We start from the raw sequence: 17,750 nt of genomic DNA on the forward strand, positions 1-17,750 counted from the left end.
AGCGGGCTCTATCAGGCAGTGACGCCGTAGAAGATGGCGGAAGCCCAATCAGTCGGACTCGGGAAGGACCGGCCTCCAGCAGGCGGCCGTCCCTTGCCCTGAGGCAAGCATGCCATTATGCTGATGAGACCAGGTGTGGCTACAGTGATCTCCCACCAGGCAGCGGGACTGTAGCCGCGCTGAGATGACCAAGCCCTCGTCACCGATGGCATGGCTACAGTGAGCAGCCATCAACCAGTCGGTGGGACCCACCAGACGGCGGGCCTCGTTAGTCGGCGGAGAAGCCAGAGGCCGGAGACACTGACAGCCGGGCCCAGCACCCGGACAGATTACCATTGTACCCTGGGGGGTACGCCTATATAAACCCCACAGGGAACCCATGCAAAGGGCTCCAACTCTGATAGAACTAGCCAGTTACCTAGGGAAGGGAAGAGCTAGCCTTGCCTTCTCCTACCTCTAGACACATCTCAAGGAGCACTTTGTATCACTAGTGCCTTAGTGATCATGCGGAGACCCCGCAGAGCAGGAGTAGGGGTATTATCTCCATGGAGAGCCCCCAACCTGGGTAAAGTTCATCGGCGTACGTGTCTACACCTTGTCCCGCTTCCAGGCACCAGCGACGTTCTACTCGCTCCTACCATGATAAGCCATCCTTTGGCATATGTCGCACCCAACCCCCGACAACCTTAAAGTGGTGATTTATTTTCTTATACTAACGGAGCTCATGAGATTTTTTGTCGAGTTTTGTGTTGTGAAGTTTTCAAGTTTTGGGTAAGGATTTGATGGACTATGGAATAAGGAGTGGCAAGAGCCTAAGCTTTGGGATGACCAAGTCAGCCCAAGGTAAAATTCAAGGACAACCAAAAGCCTAAGCTTGGGGATGCCCCTGAAGGCATCCCCTCTCTCGTCTTCGTCTATCGGTAACTTTGCTTGAGGCTATATTTTTATTCACCACATAATATGTGTTTTGCTTGGAGCATGTCGGTGTCAAAACCGGCGGATCTTGGGTAGGGGGTTCCGAACTGTGGTTCTAAGATCGATGTTAACAGGAGACTGGGGACACGATGTTTACCCAGGTTTGGGCCCTCTCGATGGAGGTAATACCCTACTTCCTGCTTGATTGATCTTGATGATATGAGTATTACAAGAGTTGATCTACCACGAGATCGTAGAGGCTAAACCCTAGAAGCTAGCCTATGATTATGATTGTTGTTGTCCTACGGACTAAACCCTCCGGTTTATATAGACACCGGAGGGGGCTAGGGTTACACAGAGTCGGTTACAGAGAAGGAGATCTATCATCTGAATCGCCAAGCTTGCCTTCCACGCAAAGGAGAGTCCCATCCGGACACGGGACGAAGTCTTCAATCTTGTATCTTCATAGTCCAACAGTCCGGCCAAAGCATATAGTCCGGCTGTCCGGATACCCCCTATCCAGGACTCCCTCAGTAGCCCCTGAACCAGGCTTCAATGACGATGAGTCCGGCGCGTAGATTGTCTTCGGCATTGCAAGGCGGGTTCCATCTCCGAATACTCCAAAGTAATCTTCGAACACTTAAATCGTGTCCGGCTCTGCAAGACAAATTCCACATACCACCGTGGAGAGAACAATATTTCACAAATCTAATCTGCTGACAACTCTTCACAGCATGACAGCACGCCATGGTCCGGTCATTATTCGAACTCTTTCCTCCTAACCAGCTATTGCGCATATTGCGAGGCGGTTTCCTTGGCGCGTCTTGTCGAAGCAGAGATCATGCCCCCCTTATCGTGGGTTTCCCATCAATATGGGAGTGGTTAACCTAACTGCACCACCAATCCTGGTGAGTGGGGGACGAGCAGGTTTCATTAGGCAAGCGGTGAGGCGCAAAGTTTCATTGCCTCTATAAAGAGGAAAGGCCTCTTCCTTTTCACCCACGCCTTCTCCCTCTGCTCGTCTATTCTCTTTTGCTTGAGCCCTAATGCCCGAGCTTTCATCTTCTCCACCAACAAAGGTTCTCCAAAAATGTCCGGATCCGGAGCAGGAGGCAAGTGGATGGCTTCTACCGTCCAGGAGAAGGATATCAAAAAGCTTCGGGAGGCCGGGTACCTGGCCCAGAAAATCGGCCACCATCCTCCGACGGCGGGACAGATTGTCCCCACTCCGGAGTCCCATGAGAGGGTCGTATTTCTCCCTCATTTTGTCCGCGGGCTCGAGTTTCCCCTTCACCCATTTGTTCGCGGCATCATGTATTATTACGGGATAGATTTTCATGATCTATCACCCAATTCCTTCCTCAACATCTCGACGTTTATCATCGTGTGCGAGGCCTTTCTCCGCATCTGCCACACTTCGGCCTATGGCTGAAGATCTTCAATGTGAAGCCCAAGGTAGTGAGTAGAGAGCATGCCGAGTGTGGAGGCGCCATGGTGAGCAGGATGCCCAAGGTCACATGGCCGACAGGTACCTTCAATGATTCCATCAAAGAGTGGCAGCAACAGTGATTCTATATTACGGAGCCACGCCGCGAAAAATGGGCCGCTACTCCTGAGTTCCGATCTGGAGCCCCTTTGTGGCTTACGTCCTGGCCCAAGAAGGGCTTGAGCTGGTCCTCATCCAACGAACTGTCGGTGATCCAGACACGCGTCAAAGGTATGGAAGACAAGGCCATCAAGCTTGTTGACATAGTCCAGGTGATGTTGGTCCGCCTGGTTCTTCCTTGTCAGCACCAAGCATGCAATTTGTGGGAATATGACCCGGCCGAGCACCAGACCCTGCGGGAGCTTTTCGACTCCTCACACAAGGACATCTAGAAGGTGCTTTTTAAGTCCGTCAAACCATGGCCGGACTCCGGCGCGGACCACGGGTACCAACTGTCCCGTCCCGCAAGTCCGGTAAGTAGTCATTATATTTTGTCCATCCATATGTTTCATGGTCATATCCTGGGAAAGATGCCCCAACGCGCTTACCGCAATTATCCTAGGGATGGACGAAGAAGGCGGGGCGGATACACTGTCCAGCCCCGTTGCCAGAAGAACCAGCCGGACTGCTTCTGACGAAGATGCTGGTCCCGGCGCCTTATGAGGCACCAAAGAAAGAGGCCCATAAAGAGGCCAAGGAGACCAGGAGTGGCCTTCGTCGTCGTGGTGCTTCGGACACAAAATCCGAAGACTCCAATACCCATATCTCCTGCGAAGAGGAAGAAGAGGAGGAAGAAGACCAGTCCCCCATGGGGGGAGGCAAGAAAAGGACGGCCTCCTCATCTCTGGAGGCCGAATTGCCTAAGAGGGAAAAAAACCCTTCCAGAGGTGTCCACCACGGCTACCGACAGCAACCCGGAGTGGGATCCCAGAGCCCAGCCTTTGGTAAACTTGTAAGTATACGAAATCTGAGCATGCCTATGGGTCCAGGATCACTAAAGCATAATATTTTAATTTGCACCACACTTTTTGCAGTCCGGCAAGGTCTCACGCCGAACAGTCCTCATCGGAAGATTCGTTGAGCTCAGATTCCCTAGAGAGCGAGACACCTCCGAGGGCCCCTTCCCCTAAGCCTGGTTGTGACACCGAGGTGTCGTCCCGAAAGGACCCGGGCCAGGAGGGGTGTACCTCTGGGGCCGGACACGCGGGAGCGGCGGTTCCCATGAGTGTCAACGGCGGGGGCGGCCTTGGATTCGGCCCACAGCCGGACACAGTCTCGGAGACCCTTGAGGCTCCGGGATCAGGTAGGCAGCCCCCCTTGACTAGAGGGGGCGATCCTGCTCCGCCTACGACCTCGGTCCAACCAGAGGTGCAGGGCATCTTATCGACAGCGCTGAAGAGCGCTTCCATCGTCGATGAACATCACGCCCTTATGGGCGTGGTGATTGAAAAGATTCAGGCCGCTGAGAGCAGACTGAATGAATCCTGCATCAGCCTTATAAAAGGCTTGGAGGTACGTTTTTAGGAATTTTTAGAAGATTGTCATAGTATAGATAGTAGCCCCTGATACACTGTCCGGTGCAAAAGAGAACCGGACAGGGGATCAAATTTGCGTCCGCATGAGACTCAGCTAATGACATTGTCTCTTCCTTTATAAACAGGCGTCTGCAGCGACTGTTGTCTTTCATACTACAGAAGTGTCCAGACTTAAACAGAGTCCGGAGCGCGCCGAAGAAGAACTTGGCCAAGTAAAGAAATAGTTGGAGGACAATCAAGGTATGTCGAAACCTTATTAAGTTTAGCACAAATAAGTAGTTGTGCCTAATGAAAGCATTTATATTGTGTGGTCTAGGGGCGAATGCCGAAGTTGAGGCGCTTAAGAAGGCTGTTGCCTTGGCCGAAAAGAGGGCAGCTGCGGAGCAGGCTCTCCGCGAGAAGCACGAGGCCAAGGTTATTGAAGCTAAACGAGAGCTCCAGGAAGCATGGAGAAAGGCGAGACTTTGGAGCAGAATCTATCATTGAAAGAATCCGAACTTGCCCAAGCTCTCCAAGCCGCAAATGATGCTCGGGAGGAAGCCCAAGCTGCTCTGAAGGATATTCAGGAGGCGAGGAAGATTGCGACTGGTAAGGCTTTTTCTTATTCAAAGCAATTTATATGCGGGAGCAGGAAAAATTCAGGGTGACCCATTGAATCCTGATTTCCCCAGGGGCGTTTGCGGATCTGCAGTGCAGCATATCTGATGCTGCTCAATTCTATCGAGCTGAGAAGACGAAGACTACGGAAAAGATCTTCTGGTCACAGTATTTGGTGCCGAAATATTAGGTGCCCTTTGTCGACCAGCTGAAGCAACTAGTCGAACTGCACCAGGCGGCCGAACTAGCCATGAAGGATTTGATAATCCGGCTATGGCCCACCGACCCATTCCAAGCAGTTACTTTAGGCTCGTGAAGCGAATTGTGAGTGCTTGTCCTCGGCTTGACGTCATTAAGCGGTCGGTCTGTATAGAAGGTGCGCGAATGGCATTTGCCCACGTGAAAGTGCACTGGGGAAAGCTGGATGCTGAGAAGCTGATGACCGAGGGACTATCGGAGGGGAAGGAGCACCGCAAGCCCAAATTATATTATGATGGTGTCCTAAAAGGGGCCCGCCTTGTGGCGGAGCAATGTGACAAAGACATTATATTTCCCTAAAGACAGTCATGTTGTCCTTTTGTAAGGCAGAACAAAGTCACTTTTATTTATGTATTTCCCTGTTATATGAAAGTTTTACTCCTGTGCGGCTGTTTGATATATTAATCTTGAGAGTTGGCTAGTCGTCGGCTTCTGCCCCCACGTAGGAAGTACGGGGGTGTTCGGGATACACCTGAACACTCTTTACCCCATTTTTGGGTCCATAAAGGAGGTGTTCAGCATAGCGAACCGGGAAATCGGACTATAGGGCTTTATCACTCTCACTTAGCCATAGGAATTCGAGTATGGTAGGCGTAGCCCCTGGTGTTCAGAAGACCGCACGCCGGGCTCTAACAGCACCTGATCGGTAGACCGATCCGTCGCACTCTGCATTTTATTATGGCATTGTGCGGAATAAATCCTTAAAGATTTTACAACCTCTCGAACAGCTTACCAGCTCTCGCCTTATCATGACAGTCTGTTTTCGGCTTTCTCTACTAAGGTGCTCGTCCGGAAGAACCGGGACACAATCGCAGTAGTTCTCCCAGCGCTACCTTAGCCGATATTGCGGAACATAAGGTACCAAAACATGGGATCCGGGCAAACCCAACTAATGACCCAAGACATGATTCGGAGCTGATGCATATAATGCTATAAGTTCGGGGTGCCGAGGGACCGAGAAGGTGGTCGGACTTTGTTGCCATAGTGCGGGTACAATGAAGCCCCTGGCATTTTAAGGCATCACACAATGTCCGGATGACGTTATGACAAAATGTCAATGAGAAATGATAGCATATAAGCGTCAAATGAATCTACATGTTGTATTCGAGTAATACGGCTATGCGTGTGAGTACAGTGCATGTTATAAAGGAGAGGCATGACGGCAAAACCTGTTGGGACCGGGCAGTAGGGAGCTGTGTACGGATCCGAAGTAATGTCCGGATTGTATTCGGGGGAGATGTATGAAGATTCCCCATTTATGCATCCGAGCTGATTCCATGTCTCCAGTCCAGTTAAGCGTAAAGGCGAACCTGCGAAGAAAATTCTAGAGGCGTTTGTGTGCCACGGAGCGGCTGATCCGTGGGATGTGGCCCATCCCAGCTTATGCCAGAGGGTTTATCTGAGCTCTGATCAGGCTGAGATATTGTTAAGTAGTTCGGACTCCCTTATCGGTGTCTGGGAGTTTGGCTGTCGAATCAAGGTTCGATTGAAAAAGCCGCGACTCGCTGCTTCTGTTGCTAAAATGGCCGAATACTCTTCGGCGTCGAGGTGAAGCTTGGTCTTGCCCAAAATTGTGACTACATCAAGTGGGCCTGGTATTTTAAGATTGCCATAGGCATGGCGTGATACCGCGTTGAATCACAGTTCGCGTTGGCGATGCGTAGTAGCTACTGCCTAGAGGGGTAATGTCAAAGACCAACTCTTTGGTATGGTGACTTTTTTGTGATTCGAGGACCATCTTCAGAGTGATGAGGCCTATACAACTGACGCTCGCACCTGGTATGACACCTTGAAATGATTTTTTTAGTGGTTTGATCCTTAAGTGATCCATTCCTATCCGGCGCACTGTGTCCTAGTGTAGCAAGTTTGGACTGTTGTCTCCGCCAATAGGAGGATATCGCTGGTTGATATTGGCCAAACGGTCTAGTCGATCGAAGATGATCGGTCGTATTTTTATATGGTGGGGCAACTTGCTTTGTCGAGTTGACGTCCCGAAGAGTGCACGTCCGCTCCCATTTGGGGATGTGAACGGTGTTTATCATGTTCACCGTGTTGGCGGAAGAGATTTCTTTTGCCCTGTATTGCTTGATGATCTAGGATCCTTGCTCTGAGACCCCTTCTTACTGTCTTTGGTGCCGACCTGCCGACTTGTTTAAAGACCCAACATTCTCTATTGGTATGATTAGCTGCCGTTCCTGGGGTACCATGAATTTGACATGGGCGGTCGAGTATGCGGCTCAGGCCGTATGGGCCCGAATTTTGAAGTGTCTTCTCCCGCTGACCGAATTGAGGGCCACGAACTCCTGTATTGACTGCCATGTCCTGGGAGTCATCATTTTTCTTGGGACGCTTACGTTTGTTGCGTCGAGGTTTGCATATGTTGTTCCTGGCTTCTGGTGTGCCCGAGGTGCTTGCTATGTTATTGTTTAGCATGTTTTGCTGGTCTTGCGCGTAGCCCCTGGCCGTAGTCTTTTGGCGGCGGGGTTTAGGCTGGTGTTTGGTTTTTGGTGCCTCCTCCTCGAATTGAGGTAGTAGCCTGCGCTTTGGGTAACATTTTGTTCGGCGCTCGAGTCCGTATTCCTCGGCTTCCCGGACCTCAATCTGTCTGTCTATTAGCAGATCATGGTCTGCTTGTAGCTGTTGTTGCTTCTTCTTCAGGCTTCTTGTGGTGGCTGTAAGCCAGCACTCGAAGCGCTTCTGCTCTACGGGATCCTCAGGCACGCTGAATTCGTCGTCGCCTAAGCTTATCTCGTCTTCGGAGAGAGGCATATAATTGTCGACCTTCAAGTCTTCGTATGTTACCTGTTCATCTGGGCTAGCTAGCTCGTCTTCCTTATCGGCCTGTTCGAAGGTAGGCTGATCGGGATTGTATTCATCTTCGGCACCATCCAGAATGTTTGTCTCCTGTGTCGGTATTGCTGTGGCGGGGCTTAGAACGGCGCTGATGACGCCCATGCTTTGATTTCTTCCTTGAGGGGTTATCTTCTGTTGCCTCGTCGCCATTGTTTTCTTTGCGGGTGTCCACCATATATATATCATATGAAGAGGTGGTTGTCCAGCGCCCTGTGGGCAGTGGTTCCTGTTCTTCTCCTGCATCATCGTCTATACCTTCGATGTCTTCGGAGTCGAAGTCGATCACGTCGGTCAAATCATCAACAATGGCTATTAAGTGGGTGGTGGGTGGGTAACGAATTTCTTCGTCGCCTGCTTCACACTCGAGCCGGACATAGTTTGGTCAGGAATCTTCTGACAGAGAGAGAGAGAGACCTTAATGAATTTAGCACATCGCCAAAAGGGGAGTGCTGAAAGATATCCGCGGCGGTGAACTTCATTGCTGGAGCCTGATCGGACTCGACGGGCCCGGGCGTGCGCGGTTCGGGACCCTCGTCCGGACACAGGTCCGGGGGTCCGGTGACGCTGATTCCCTTAACGGCGGAATCTGTGTTCGCCTCTACCGCCGAAGAGTATGCGGCCTCCATGGCGGGGTCCATCCACCCGTCCTCGGACGATGCGGTCTGCCCCGGATTTAGGTCCGGAGCAGCTGCATGGGCGATATTCCGAATATTGTCCAACAACAGATTTAAGTCGTGTTCGTCGTGACTGTTCGGTGCTCCTGATGCAGGCCCGAATCCGTCGAAGATCAAGTCTCCGTGGATATCGGTCGTGTAGTTCAGGTTTCCGAACCTGACCTGATGGCCAGGGGCGTAGCTATCGATCTGCTCCAGATGGCTAAGCGAATTGGCCTGCAGTGCAAAGCCGCCGAACATGAAGATCTGTCCGGGGAGAAAAGTCTCACCCTGGACTGCGTTGTTGAAGATTGAAAGGGCCATCGAGCCTTACAGCGATGACACAGAGGAACTCTCAATGAAAGCACCAATGTCGGTGTCAAAACTGGTGGATCTCGGGTAGGGGGTCCCGAACTGTGCGTCTAAGGTCGATGGTAACAGGAGACTGGGGGCACGATGTTTACCCAGGTTCGGGCCCTCTCGATGGAGGTAATACCCTACTTCCTGCTTGATTGATCTTGATGATATGAGTATTACAAGAGTTGATCTACCACGAGATCGTAGAGGCTAAACCCTAGAAGCTAGCCTATGATTATAATTGTTCTTGTCCTATGGACTAAAACCCTCTGGTTTATATAGACACCTGAGGGGGCTAGGGTTACACAGAGTCGGTTACAGAGAAGGAGATCTATCATCCGAATCGCCAAGCTTGCCCTCCACGCAAAGGAGAGTCCCATCCGGACATGGGACGAAGTCTTCAATCTTGTATCTTCATAGTCCAACAGTCCGGCCAAAGCATATAGTCCGACTGTCCAGATACCCCCTTATCCAGGACTCCCTCAGAGCGTCTTGTATGATTTGAGTCTTTGCTTTTTAGTTTCCCACAATCATCGTTGTTGTACACACCTTTTGGGAGAGACACGCATGCATGAATCGTGATTTATTAGAATACTCTATGTGCTTCACTTATATATTTTGAGCTAGGCAATGTTGCTCTAGTGTTTCACTTATATCTTTTTAGAGCACGGAGGTGGCTTTATTTTATAGAAATTGTTGATCTCTCATGCTTCACTTATATTATTTTGAGAATCTTTTAGAACAGCATGGTAATTTGCATTGGTTATAAAACTAGTCCTAATATGATGGGCATCCAAGAGGGATATAATAAAAACTTTCATATGAAGTGCATTGAATACTATGAGAAGTTTGATTCTTGATGATTGTTTTGAGATATGAAGACGGTGATATTTGAGTCATGCTAGTGGAGTAATTGTTAATTTGAGAAATACTTGTGTTGAGGTTCATGAGTCCCATAGCATGCACATATGGTAACCGTTGTGTAATAAATTTGGAGCATGAGGTATTCATTGACTATCTTCCTTATGAGTGGCGGTCAGGGACGAGCGATGGTCTTTTCCTACCAATCTATCCCCCTAAGAGCATGCGTGTAGTACTTGGTTCAATGACTAATAGATTTTTGCAGTAAGTATGTGAGTTATTTATGACTAATGTTGAGTCCATGGATTATACGCACTCTCACCCTTCCATCATTGCTAGCCTCTCTTTTGTCGCACAACTTTCGTCGATATCATACACCCACCATATACCTTCCTCAAAATAGCCACCATACCTACCTATTATGGCATTTCCATAGCCATTCTGAGATATATTGCCATGCAACTTTCCACCATTCCGTTTATTATAACACGCTTCATCATTGTCATATTGCTTTGCATGATCATGTAGTTGACATCGTATTTGTGGCAAAGCCACCTTTCATAATTCTTTCATACATGTTACTCTTGATTCATTGCACATCCGGGTACACCGCCGGAGGCATTCATGTAGAATCATATTTTGTTCTAAGTATTGAGTTGTAAGTAAATAGAAGTGTGATGATCATCATTATTAGAGCATTGTCCCATGTGAGGAAATAAAAAAAAGAGGCCAAAGAAGCGAAAATAAAAAAAGAGGCCAAAGAAGCCAAATAAAAAAATGAGAGAAAAAGAGAGAAGGGACAATGTTACTATCCTTTTTTCCACACTTGTGCTTCAAAGTAGCACCATGATCTTCATGATAGAAAGTCTCTTATTTTGTCACTTCATATACTAGTGGGAATTTCTCATTATAGAACTTGGCTTGTATATTCCAATGATGGGCTTCCTCAAATGCCCTAGGTCTTCATGAGCAAGCAAGTTGGATGCACACCCACTTCGTTTCTTTTGAGCTTTCATACACTTATAGCTCTAGTCCATCTGTTGCATGGCAATCCCTACTCATTCACATTGATATCTATTGATGGGCATCTCCATAGCCCGTTAATACGCCTAGTTGATGTGAGACCATCTTCCTCTTTTTGTCTTCTCCACAACCACCATTCTATTCCACCCATAGTGCTATGTCCATGGCTCACGCTCACGTCTTACGTGAAAGTTGAAAAGTTTTGAGAACATCAAAGTATGAAACAATTGTTTGGCTTGTCGCCGGGGTTGTGCACGATTCGAGTATTTTGTGTGACGGAGATGGAGCATAGCCAAACTATATGATTTTGTAGGGATAAGCTTTCTTTGGCCATGTTATTTTCAGAATACATAATTGCCTTGTTAGTATGCTTGAAGTATTATTGATTTTATGTCAATATTAAACTTTCATTTTGATTCTTTCGGATCTGAACATTCATGCCACAATAAAGAAAATTACATGGATAAATATGTTAGGTAGCATTCCACATCAAAATTCTATTTTTATCATTACCTACTCGAGGACGAGCAGGAATTAACCTTGGGGATGCTTGATACGTCTCTAACGTATCTATAATTTTTGATTGTTCGATGCTATTCTATTATCTGTTTTGGATGTTTTATAGGCATTTACATGCTATATTATATTATTTTTGGGACTAACCTATTAACCGAGAGCCCAGTGCCAGTTTCTGTTTCTTTGCCTATTTTAGAGTTTCGCAGAAAAGGAATACCAAACAGAGTCCAAACGGAATGAAACTTTCATGATGATCTTTCTTGTACCGAAAGGAAACCAGAAGACTTGGAGATGAAGTCGGAGACGCAACAAGGCGACCACGAGGCAGGAGGGCGCGCCCCGGGGGTAGGGCGTGCGCCCTAGCTCGTGGGCCCCTCGAAGCTCCCCTGACCTAGTTCCATCGCCTATATATACTCTTATACCCTTAAAACATCCAGGAGAGCCACGAAACCACTTTTCCACCGTCGCAACCTTCTGTACCCGTGAGATCCCATCTAGGGGCCTTTTTCGGTGTCCTGTCGGAGGGGGATTTGATCACGGAGGGCTTCTTCATCAACACCATTGCCTGTCCGATGATGTGTGAGTAGTTTACCACAGACCTACGGGTCCATAGCAAGTAGCTAGATGGCTTATTCTCTCTCTCTCTCTCTCTTTGATTCTCAATACCATGTTCTCCTCGATGTTCTTGGAGATCCATTCGATGTAATACTATTTTGCAGTGTGTTTGCCGAGATCGATGAATTGTGGATTTGTGATCAGATTATCTATGAATATTATTTGGTTCTTCTCTGAATTCTTATATGCATGATTTGATATCTTTGCAAGTCTCTTTGAATTATCGGTTTATTTTGGCCTACTAGATTGATCTTTATTGCAATGGGAGAAGTGTTTAGCTTTGGGTTCAATCTTGCGGTGTCCTTTCCTAGTGACAGTAGGGGCAGCAAGGCACGTATTGTATTATTGCCATCGAGGATAAAAAGATGGGGTTTTCATCATATTGCTTGACTTAATTCATCTACATCATGTCATCTTACTTAATGTGTTACTCTGTTCTTCATGAAATTAATACTCTAGATGCAGTCATGAGTCGGTCGATGTGTGGAGTAATAGTACTAGATGCAGAATCGTTTCAATCGACTTGACACGGACATGATGCCTATGTTCATGATCATTGCCTTATATATCGTCATAACTATGCGCTTTTCCATCAATAGCTCTGAAGTAATTTTTTCACCCACCGTAATATTTGCTATCTTGAGAGAAGCCACTAGTGAAACCTATGGCCTCGGGGTCACTTTTCCATATTATTAAATCTCGTTTACATCTTGCTAGTTTCTGATCTACTATTTTGCAATCTTTTACTTTCCGATCTATAAACCAAAAATACCAAAAATATTTACTTTACCGTTTATCTATCTCTATCAGATCTCACTTTCACAAGTGACCGTGAAGGGATTGACAACCCCTTTATCGTGTTGGGTGCAAGTTGTTGATTGTTTGTGCAGGTATTCGGTGACTTGTGCGTTGTCTCCTACTGGATTGATACCTTGGTTCTCAAAACTAAGGGAAATACTTACGCTACTTTGCTGCATCACCCTTTCCTCTTCAAGGAAAAACCAACGCAAGCTCAAGAGGTAGCAACCAACAGATTCATATATGGATCTAAGTATTTTTAGATGCAAAGATAGTGTCGTCGCTCCTGCCGCTATATCTCCATGAGAAAACCTTGCAAGATACATCTACGCTAGTGGTGGCAATAATGGAGGTGTGAGCTCCAATGAACTTTGACGAACCGCTACAGATTTGTGGGAGAAAGAATGGCGCACCTAACAGCCTTAGAAGATGATGGCGATGCCTGGCTGAGCTTCGGTGATGGAAGTGCAGTCTTGGATAAGTTCGCGGGCGGGGGACGCACGGAGATGGTGGCGCGGCGAAGAGCTTCAGCTCGAGGAAGAAGACGAAGTGGCAGGGGCAGAGTAAAGGTGAAAACAAGTCCCCTTGTACCTATTTATAAGATAAGGGGCCAAAGAGTAAATGGTAGGTGTGAAACACGAGGAGGCATAGTAATTTCCGGAGCCCAAGGGGCCTTGATTTTCGGGATAAATGGATATACACAAAGATTTGTTGCAATGTTAGCATGGTTTCCGGATTTCTGTCGGGTGATGTTGTCAGTAAGAGAGCAAGAAAAAATAACAATCTCGGGAACGTCATAAGCCGGCATTTCATAACCCGGTTAGGAGGCGCATATGACCAGAAGACAAGCCGTCAGATCAAAGCAATGAAGATTGACATGAATAAATTCAAATTAATCTTGGCGCTGTTGGGGATATAACTGGTGGGTATAAACCGCCCAGGAGGGGCTGGTTTATCCACAGGGAGATTACCAACATTGAAGCCCATGAAGTTATAGAAGATGGCGACTTATGAAGGAAACATAACAAGGGAGCCCAAAGCCCAGAGGCGGGTTAGGGCCCATAGACATAAACCGCCATAGGCGTGTAACTTATAATGTAAGGTAGGAAAGAGTAGATACCGAGCCGGACACGTTTATGAACCGGCCTCGGCAGTCTATGTACCAACGGGCATCAACCTGTGTATATAAAGGGACGACCCGAGGGCGGTGTAGGGACAAGAAACAACAACTCGAGAACTAGGCAAAGCGGATTCACTCCCTAGTTATCGAAACCCCATCAATTCCACCATAACTGGATCATAGGCTTTTACCTTCACCGCAAGGGGCCGAACCAGTATAAACTCCTCGTGTCCTTTGTCCGGTTTAACCCCTTTAAGCTAATCTCGTTGCGATGGCTCCACGACTAAGTCCTCACACTAGGACATCTGACGTGACAATTCCATGACAGTTGGCGCCCACTGTGGGGCTATCACATGATGATTTCGAGTTCTTAGAGGGCAATTTCGAAGGACTCAAGGGATACGCAGTGGGCTGGATGACCAAGAGTCATCGCGGCAAGCTCTACATCGACGATGCAAGCTGGGGCCCCAACACCGGCTCAATCGAGTACAGGTACTGGGTCCCCTTCAGAGGAATTCATGTCTTCATTGGCAAGATCGACGAACCGGGCCCGGAGCAGGACACCTACACCGACCTCATCGAGACGGCTCAGCGTGCAAGCCCCGCCCGGGTTCAGCCCGCCATGAAGCGTGCATTCGTAGGATTCATCAATGGTGCGGAATATGAACCGGCATCCGATGGTGAGATGGTTGTCTATTCAGATGACGAGTCATCCACCGGCGAGACCAAGTCATTGTACCAACTGCCATATAGCCGGTTTGGGGGCTGTTCCGATGGCGACGGTATTCCGGACCCCCTTGAACCGCCAAACCGGGTTGCGATCTTCATGGCCGGTACACAGCCCGGGCAGCACTCTTCAACTGCAGCAGCAATAATTTCTGGATCGGCAGCCGGGGCAGGAGGCCCCGCGCGCCCGCCGGCTCAAATCCTGTCCGGTTTGTTGGACACCCTGGCGACATTGTTGACCATAGAAGTTAACCCGAATAATCGAGATCAGCATAACGCGGAGGTCAGGAAATTGCGAGATCAGATAGCTCGGGCCAAGGAGGACATGGCTGCTGAGGAAACCAGGATGGCTGAGGAGCGCGCCACTCTGGATGCTCAGGCACAGCGGATTCATGCGGAATCTTACTAGCTCATGCTGGATCAGAACACTTCAAACGGCGTGATGAGGAGGAGGCATCAATCTTGTCTACTATTGGTTTATGAAGCAAGGAATCTCTTTAGCACGCCTGGAGCAGGAACCAGTAACCCGGCAGTGGTAAACCGGGTTGAAGCACCTGCGACAGGAGCGCCAGATCAGCCATGGACGACAGACCCGCCTCGACAGAACCATGACCTGCCTCAGTATGTGCCAGCACCACCGGGTCATTTTCCTACCCCTTTGGATAACATGATTGTTGCGGCATCACAATTGGCAGCTATTCCAACGGAAGGCGACTCTCCGGCAGCTGTTGAGACACGGCGGGCCAGAGATCTCCTTCAATCAGCAATGGTTCAACAGCAAGCTTATTCATATAGTCAAGACAGGATTCATTCCACCCCTCGCCCGAGCAGGAGTTACAGCAGGCACATTGAAGAACCGGCCGTGTCAAGCAGTGGACGGAACCATAATCCGCCCAGTAGGCCTAACCCGGCAGGAGGGGGAGCTGACGCCCAGAATGTAGTGGACCAAGGCAGAGTGCGTCAAGAAGCCAAGTTAGCCGCACAGTATGAGGCACGTCAGCCTACTCCGGTTTGTGCAACAACTTCAGTGGAACCAGGGGTTACTTTCAGTTCTTTGGGGGTACCGTGTCTCACCCCGGCTCTACGCAATGTGCGGCTGCCCAAGGATTTCAAGGGTCCTCGTAAAGTGCCCAATTACACTGCTGACTTACACCCCGAGTCGTGGGTCGAAAGCTATGAGATGGCGATGGAGATGCTGGATGTGGATGAAGCAGCATGTGCTAAATATTTCACCATGATGTTGGAAGGAACAACACGCACATGGCAGAAAGCTTTGCCATCTAACTCCATTGGGTCATGGGCCGAGTTAAACGCCCGGTTTATCCAGAATTTCAAGGACACGTGCAAACAGCCCATGTCAATTGTGGACTTAGCTTCCTCTGTCCAAGAAGAAGGTGAATCAACAACCCATTGGGTGCGCCGGGTTTCAGAAATCTTGCATTCATCAGATCGCCTTCAATGCTGATACAACAGTGTTAACATTGGAGGGCAATTGCCAGTGCAAGCCTTTGAAGCTGAAGCTGGGACGGCTCAAGCATCACTGCAATGACATGGGAACGCTTATGACAGCTCTGGTTAAGTATGCCGACTCTAATAGTACCAAGGATCCCGAGTCTAACGATGAAAAGCCGAGGAAGGGAAAGAAGAGCGGCAACACCAAGGGGCAGCAGCATAACCCGGCGGGCCATGGAAACAATGGTAAGAATAAAGCGGATAATAGTTCAGATTTTGTGGCTAACACCAACACGCAGGATAATGGTCAGCATCATAAGGGTAAACCGCCCCCATGGAGTGGAGGATCAGGTGTCAATCTTGAGCGCCTGTTAAACCAGCCTTGCCCAAGGCACGGGACGCGAAGCTACACACCTCTGGAAGGATTGCTTCATTATGCGGGAGTTCAAAAACTTGGATCTCTTCCGATATGATCAGGGACCACTAGGCAGTTCAGGTTCCGGATCTCATGGTTCGGGTTACGGCGGAGGCGGTTCAAGCTCGGGATTCCAAGGTAACCCGGGCAATCAAAACAACCAAGGTGGTTACAGCCAGCAGAATAATAAGGGAAATTAGCAACAGTCGGGTTATCAGAGCCACCCGAAGCAGTTGAATAGTGGGCAGTATCATGTCTTCACAACTAGCCTACGCAAGCGCGATCAGAAGCTTCATAAAAGGGCAGCGAACTCCATTGAACCGGCGGTGCCTCGCTACTTGCGCTGATCTGAACAACCTATTGTGTGGAGTCGTTAGGATCATCCACCCCGGGTTGATAATCCGGGTCATCTGGCGTTGGTGGTGGCGCCTCAGGTCGGAGGGTATAAGTTCACCAAGGTACTCATGGATGGAGGGGGCAGTATCAACATTCTTTATTATGAAACCTTCCGTCGCATGGGGTTGACAGATAAAAATCTTAAGCCGTCAAACACCGTTTTCCATCGTGTGGTGCCTGGTAAGTCGGCGTATCCGGTTGGTAAGATAGCTCTGGAGGTTGCTTTTGGAGATGATCATGATTCAAGATCAGAGACATTGACCTTTGAAGTGGTAAAAATCCAGAGCCTGTATCATGCCCTGTTTGAACGACCGGCTTATGCTAAGTTCATGGCAAGGCCATGTTATGTTTATTTACAGCTCAAGATGCCGGGTCATCAGGGGACCATCACGGTACATGGGAGCTGCAGGGTCGCTTTGGAGTGTCAAGAAGGTGATGCGGCCTATGCTGAGTCAGTTTGTGCAACAAAGGAGTTGAAGTTCTACAAGGACAATGTTTTGATCCGGCGGATATGACCTCTTTTAAAAAGCCAACTACAGAGCATGACCCAGCCCTGAAGTTTAAATCGGCTGATGAGACTAAGCTGGTTGATTTTGTTCCTGGCGATTCATCCAAGCAGTTTAGCATCAGTACTAACCTGGATCCGAAATAGGAAAGTGTGCTGATCGAGTTCATCTGTGAGAACCGGGACATCTTTGCATGGAAACCTTCTGACATGCCAGGTGTACTGAGGGAACTTGCTGAGCAAACTCTCAATATTGATCCCAAGTTTAAACCGGTCAAGCAGTTTCTTCGCCGCTTCAATGAAGAAAGGCCCAAAGCCATTGGTGAGGAGGTAGCCCGGCTCTTGGCAGCACGGTTCATTATTGAAGCTTTTCATCCAGAGTGGCTGGCTAATCCGGTGCTGGTGCTTAAGAAGAATGGCACTTGGCGCGTGTGTGTGGATTACACAGATTCGAACAAGGCTTGTCCAGCTGATCCTTTTGCTCTCAATCGTATTGATTAGATCATTGATGCTACGGCGGGTTGTGAGCGCTTGAGTTTTTTTGGATGCTTATTCTGGTTATCATCAGATCCCGATGGCAGTTAAGGACCAGGAGAAAACAGCTTTTATAACTCCCTTTGGAGCCTTCTGCTATGTATCTATGCCTTTTGGGCTCAAGAGTGCACAGGC

The sequence above is a fragment of the Triticum aestivum genome, chromosome 2B (assembly GCF_018294505.1).
Source record: "Triticum aestivum cultivar Chinese Spring chromosome 2B, IWGSC CS RefSeq v2.1, whole genome shotgun sequence".
Classification (NCBI taxonomy): Eukaryota; Viridiplantae; Streptophyta; class Magnoliopsida; order Poales; family Poaceae; genus Triticum; species Triticum aestivum.